Source organism: Anopheles moucheti (genome assembly GCF_943734755.1).
Source record: "Anopheles moucheti chromosome X unlocalized genomic scaffold, idAnoMoucSN_F20_07 X_unloc_43, whole genome shotgun sequence".
NCBI lineage: Eukaryota > Metazoa > Arthropoda > Insecta > Diptera > Culicidae > Anopheles > Anopheles moucheti.
In genome coordinates, this window is record NW_026453552.1 from 48,197 (window position 1) to 55,000 (window position 6,804).

The following is a 6,804-nucleotide window of genomic DNA, read 5'->3' on the forward strand; positions in this document are numbered from 1 at the left end:
GCTGCTGCCGCCCTGAACGCTGGCCACCCCCGTAGCCTAGCGTCTGCGCCAGCAGTTCTTGGAAGCTGGCGCGCTCCTCCTTCAGCTCGTGGCGCAGACGCTCGTTTTCCTCACGAGCCACCGTCTCGCGCATGCGGGCTTCCTCTCTGACCAGCTTCGTCTCCTGCCTGGCCTGTTCTGCCATCGCCTCCATCTGCTGCCGGAGCATCGTTATCTCCTGCTGCAGACCGGCGATCGTTGCACGCAGCTGTTCATTGGACAGCGACGAATCGTTCAGGAGCTGTCGGAGCTCCGCCATGTCCGAGATTCCCTGCTTCGTTGCCGTCGCCGAGACTCGCGTAAGCATAACTTTCGGCTCAACAGCCGAAAGGGACCGCCCCACCCTTTCGTCGGTGGACTCCGACCTGAGTCGCGTGGTGCGAGTTGTCGCCATTACTGACGCCCCACTTCAACTCTCCCTTGCGGGAGGACGCTAATAGCGGGCCAAGGAGAGGTTTTTCCGGCCTGGTGAAGTGAGGGAAGATGGTAGAAGAACGGAGGAGTGCGCGATGGACTCGTCCCGCCGAGCCGCTTCTTCTGATACCCCACTTGCCGGGGTGGCGATGAAGTTTTCCTCGGAAAAATCGCGAAAAACCGCTTCCTGGGTGGTTTTTCCGCTCTAGGGGGGTGGGAGTGGGTGGTATGGTGGTGGGGTGGGGTTTTCCCGACTCCCCTCTTGAAAACTCGTCGTTTGATACCCCGCACGACGGTATCAGGGCGAAAATTTTCTTCTTCGGAAAAACGCTTTTCCGCCCGTATCTCTCTGGATGTTGCGAAAATCGCTTTTCCGGCGATGGTTTTCGATGTGAAAATTCACCCCGCAACTTTCTTCCAAACACCCGGGAGCTCTACCTCCGCTCCTTGGCCGGGAAAATCGCCAAAAACCGCTTCCTGGGTGGTTTTTCCGCCCTAGGGGGGTGGGAGTGGGTGGTATGGTGGTGGGGGGGTATTTTCCCGACTCCTCTCTTGAAAACTCGTCGTTTGATACCCCGCACGACGGTATCAGGGCGAAAATTTTCTTCTTCGGAAAAACGCTTTTCCGCCCGTATCTCTCTGGATGTTGCGAAAATCGCTTTTCCGGCGATGGTTTTCGATGTGAAAATTCACCCCGCAACTTTCTTCCAAACACCCGGGAGCTCTACCTCCGCTCCTTGGCCGGGAAAATCGCGGAAAACCACTTTTCGCGGGGGTTTTCCGGGGCTGGGTGGCGGGTGGGTGGTGCTAGGGGGGGGAAACCGCGTTTCCCCCACTCCTCTTTCCGAGACGCGTCGTTAGACACCCCACACGATGGTATTGGGCCGAAAATGTCACACACACACAAATCTCACACACACGTAAAGAGCGGTGAAATTTCGTCCGGGAGTGCCCCTCCGGGAGCGCTAGCGCTCCAGCAGGGGGGTGATTCGTCCGGAAGTTTTTTTCCTCGCTCTTTTTCACACACACGCCGCCATTTTCGACGAGCACGTGGTTTTCTTTGTCCGCGAATAACTCCCTGAGTTTTTGTCCGATTTCCACGAAATTTTCAACACTTGTCTTTTACTGTAGAGCGCAACTTTTAAGACACCTTCCAGCCGAATCGATCCGCAATGTTCGGAGTTATACAGGTGTGAAATTTCACCACAAAAACACCTGCCGTTCCGCGAACTCCATCAATTCGGCCAATGTTTCTCCACCAAAAGGTGTGGCCTGGTGAGGCCCACGAAGTGTCACTATCACTTTTTCGATATCTTCACTCTTTCGCACAATATGTCACAAAAACCGTTTCGTTGAATAACACACGCAAGGGGGGGCGTGGGGCCACCAAATTCGCAGGGGGGGTTCCGGAGGGTACCTCCAACTTTACTGCAAACTTTCGCACCGGTCAAACGCAAATTGCGGCACTTTTGCTCTGAAACACGGAGGAGCGTGGATTTGCGTCTGCTCTCTCTGGAGGCTCGCACCAGACTACAGGGATAACTGGCTTGTGGCCGCCAAGCGTTCATAGCGACGTGGCTTTTTGATCCTTCGATGTCGGCTCTTCCTATCATTGTGAAGCAAAATTCACCAAGCGTAGGATTGTTCACCCTTTCAAGGGAACGTGAGCTGGGTTTAGACCGTCGTGAGACAGGTTAGTTTTACCCTACTGGTGTGTGCTGTTTGCCGCTATCTTAACGGAATTCCTGTGCAGTACGAGAGGAACCACAGGTACGGACCACTGGCTCAATACTAGTTCGACCGGACTTTGGTATGACGCTACGTCCGCTGGATTATGCCTGAACGCCTCTAAGGTCGTATCCAATCCGAGCTGATAGCGCTTCTCAAACCCATTAGGTGATCGGAAGCTAGCGGGCTTAACAACCCTCCGAGATCCGTCGGTGCTGCCCCGCGCACACTGACGTCTCATCCCCGCTATAGCACTAGACTGAGCCGCAACGGGCGGGAGCACGCTGCACGTGGAAGTACCTTACCACAGGGAACCCTGGTGGCTGTGTTTCCGTCGACCGTGGATACAACTAGTTTCGACACCTTCGACCGCCCGCAAACGACGGGACTACAGGCTGGGAGCTGCGAGTTGTAGAGATGCGTTCGCATCGATCCTCTCAGGCGACCCATGCTTGCTGGTGCTCGCGTTCACTTTGGGAATGGAGTGTTCGCGAGAGTGATTGTTGTGTTGTGTGTGTACAGTTGGTGCTTGCGTGCACTCCCATAGTGGAGTGTTCGCGAGCTTAAAACGCTAAGTCCCGATTAATACTCTCCTCGCAACATTATGTGCGTGGCTCCACGCCAAGTGGGATTAGCGGTGCGAAACGCGATTGGTAAAGTCGATGGTGATGTGCGTACCAACAGGCGATTTGTTAAGTCAAATGCGATCTGTGGTGCAACAGGCAATGTGTGTTTATTATCAGGTGTTGTTGGAAGTCAATACGATTTGACTTTCAAAAATTTTTCTAAGTCCCGATTTTTTTTCTCGTCGAGTAACTACAATGCACTATTTCTATCGCAGCGGACTTGCGGTTCATGGCCTTAATGATCGCGAACGAACACGTATTCGCAAAAAAATTTTTGTATGAAAAAGTCACCACTTTGGTACCTCCATACAAAAGTACCAAGTTCGGGTCGAGTGGTCGATGGACGTCGAAGGTGAAAATTTTTCATCATCGAAAATTTTTTCCAAAGTTGAAGCAAATGGGCCCTAGAGTATGAAAAGTGAAACCACGGATCGATTTGAGAAATAAAAATTTTTGTATGAAAAAGTCACCACTCGGGTACCTCCATACAAAAGTACCAAGTTCGGGTCGAGTGGTCGATGGACGTCGAAGGTGAAAATTTTTCATCATCGAAAATTTTTTCCAAAGTTGAAGCAATTGGGCCCTAGAGTATGAAAAGTGAAACCACGGATCGATTTGAGAAATAAAAATTTTTGTATGAAAAAGTCACCACTCGGGTACCTCCATACAAAAGTACCAAGTTCGGGTCGAGTGGTCGATGGACGTCGAAGGTGAAAATTTTTCATCATCGAAAAATTTTTCCAAAGTTGAAGCAAATGGGCCCTAGAGTATGAAAAGTGAAACCACGGATCGATTTGAGAAATAAAAATTTTTTGTATGGGAGGGCCCCTGCTAGAACATTTTTCCCAAGTGCGACCATTTTACCCAGTGAGTCAAAAAAAAATTTTTTTCACGGTGACTCAAAACTTCAATATTAGACTCCCCTGAGTATGAAAAGTGAAACGAAAATCATTTTTGAGAAGAAAAAATTTTTGTATGGGAGGGCCCCTGCTAGAACATTTTTACCAAGTGCGACCATTTTACCCGGTGAGTCAAAAAAAAATTTTTGTATGGGAGGGCCCCTGCTAGAACATTTTTCCCAAGTGCGTCGATTTTGGGTCGCCGACACAAGCTCGGGTCAAAAAAATTTTTTTTTCACGGTGACTCAAAACATCAATTTTAGACTCCCCTGAGTATGAAAAGTGAAACGAAAATCATTTTTGAGAAGAAAAAATTTTTGTATGGGAGGGCCCCTGCTAGAACATTTTTCCCAAGTGCGTCGATTTTGGGTCGCCGACACAAGCTCGGGTCAAAAAAATTTTTTTTTCTCGGTGACTCAAAACATCAATTTTAGACTCCCCTGAGTATGAAAAGTGAAACGAAAATCATTTTTGAGAAGAAAAAATTTTTGTATGGGAGGGCCCCTGCTAGAACATTTTTACCAAGTGCGACCATTTTACCCGGTGAGTCAAAAAAAAATTTTTGTATGGGAGGGCCCCTGCTAGAACATTTTTCCCAAGTGCGTCGATTTTGGGTCGCCGACACAAGCTCGGGTCAAAAAAATTTTTTTTTCACGGTGACTCAAAACATCAATTTTAGACTCCCCTGAGTATGAAAAGTGAAACGAAAATCATTTTTGAGAAGAAAAAATTTTTGTATGGGAGGGCCCCTGCTAGAACATTTTTCCCAAGTGCGTCGATTTTGGGTCGCCGACACAAGCTCGGGTCAAAAAAATTTTTTTTTCTCGGTGACTCAAAACATCAATTTTAGACTCCCCTGAGTATGAAAAGTGAAACGAAAATCATTTTTGAGAAGAAAAAATTTTTGTATGGGAGGGCCCCTGCTAGAACATTTTTACCAAGTGCGACCATTTTACCCGGTGAGTCAAATAAAAATTTTTGTATGGGAGGGCCCCTGCTAGAACATTTTTCCCAAGTGCGTCGATTTTGGGTCGCCGACACAAGCTCGGGTCAAAAAAATTTTTTTTTCACGGTGACTCAAAACATCAATTTTAGACTCCCCTGAGTATGAAAAGTGAAACGAAAATCATTTTTGAGAAGAAAAAATTTTTGTATGGGAGGGCCCCTGCTAGAACATTTTTCCCAAGTGCGTCGATTTTGGGTCGCCGACACAAGCTCGGGTCAAAAAAATTTTTTTTTCACGGTGACTCAAAACATCAATTTTAGACTCCCCTGAGTATGAAAAGTGAAACGAAAATCATTTTTGAGAAGAAAAAATTTTTGTATGGGAGGGCCCCTGCTAGAACATTTTTCCCAAGTGCGTCGATTTTGGGTCGCCGACACAAGCTCGGGTCAAAAAAATTTTTTTTTCTCGGTGACTCAAAACATCAATTTTAGACTCCCCTGAGTATGAAAAGTGAAACGAAAATCATTTTTGAGAAGAAAAAATTTTTGTATGGGAGGGCCCCTGCTAGAACATTTTTCCCAAGTGCGTCGATTTTGGGTCGCCGACACAAGCTCGGGTCAAAAAAATTTTTTTTTCTCGGTGACTCAAAACATCAATTTTAGACTCCCCTGAGTATGAAAAGTGAAACGAAAATCATTTTTGAGAAGAAAAAATTTTTGTATGGGAGGGCCCCTGCTAGAACATTTTTCCCAAGTGAGTCGATTTTTGGGTCGCGACACAAGCTCGGGTCAAAAAAAATTTTTTTTTCATGGTGACTCAAAACATCAATTTTAGACTCCCCTGAGTATGAAAAGTGAAACGAAAATCATTTTTGAGAAGAAAAAAATTTGTATGGGAGGGCCCCTGCTAGAACATTTTTCCCAAGTAAATTCGATTTTACCCGGTGAGTCAAAAAATTTTGAAAAAAATATTTTGCCAAAATCGTGTTCATTGCCTATTATAAGGGACCAGGTCAGCTCACACGCATTTTTGGAGACCATATGGAAAGTGCGTCTGGGATTGCGGAAATTAAGTTTAGAGTGTTAAATGATGGTTTCGCAATCCCGAAAGGCTCAAAATCCACCCTAAGGTCCCCTGGGTGAAATGTGGTTTCCAAGGTGTGAGCGCTATCGGTGATAGAGTTGGAATGTGATTTCCAGAGCGCAGGGCGACTGGGCTTAGAGCGAAAATCATAGACAAGGGTAAGTATTGGACTGAACGACTCGAAGCAAACGAAAATCATAGACAAGGGTAATGGACTGAACGACTCGAAGCAAACGAAAACCACACACAAGAGTAATGGACTGAACGAATCGAAGCAAACGAAAATCACATACAAGAGTAATGGACTGAACGAATCGAAGCAAACGAAAAACCACAGACAAGAGTAATGGAGTGAACGAATCGAAGCAAACGAAAACCAAAGACAAGAGTAATAGAGTGAACGAATCGAAGCAAACGAAAACCAAAGACAAGAGTAATGGAGTGAACGTATCGAAGCAAACGAAAACCACAGACAAGAGTAATGGAGTGAACGAATCGAAGCAAACGAAAGTCATGGACAAGAGTACTGAAAATCGGACCAAACCTCTAGAAGCACACGAAAATCATGGACAAGAGTACTCAAAAACACGGACCAAACCTATCGAAGCACACGAAAACCATGAACACAGGGATAACTGAGAACGAACCTACCTATCAGAGCATGTGAAAGCATGGACAAGAGTACTGAAAATCGGACCAAACCTCTAGAAGCACACGAAAATCATGGACAAGAGTACTCAAAAACACGGACCAAACCTATGGAAGCACACGAAAACCATGAACACAGGGATAACTGAGAACGAACCTACCTATCAGAGCATGTGAAAGCATGGACAAGAGTACTGAAAATCGGACCAAACCTCTAGAAGCACACGAAAATCATGGACAAGAGTACTCAAAAACACGGACCAAACCTCTCGAAGCACACGAAAACCATGAACACAGGGATAACTGAAAACGAACCTCTCGTAGCAAACGAAAAACATGGACAAAATTATTCGAAACGAACCGAAGCTCGATGCGAAAAACATGGGAAAGCAAGCCCGTAAGTCGCACTATCAAGCCCATA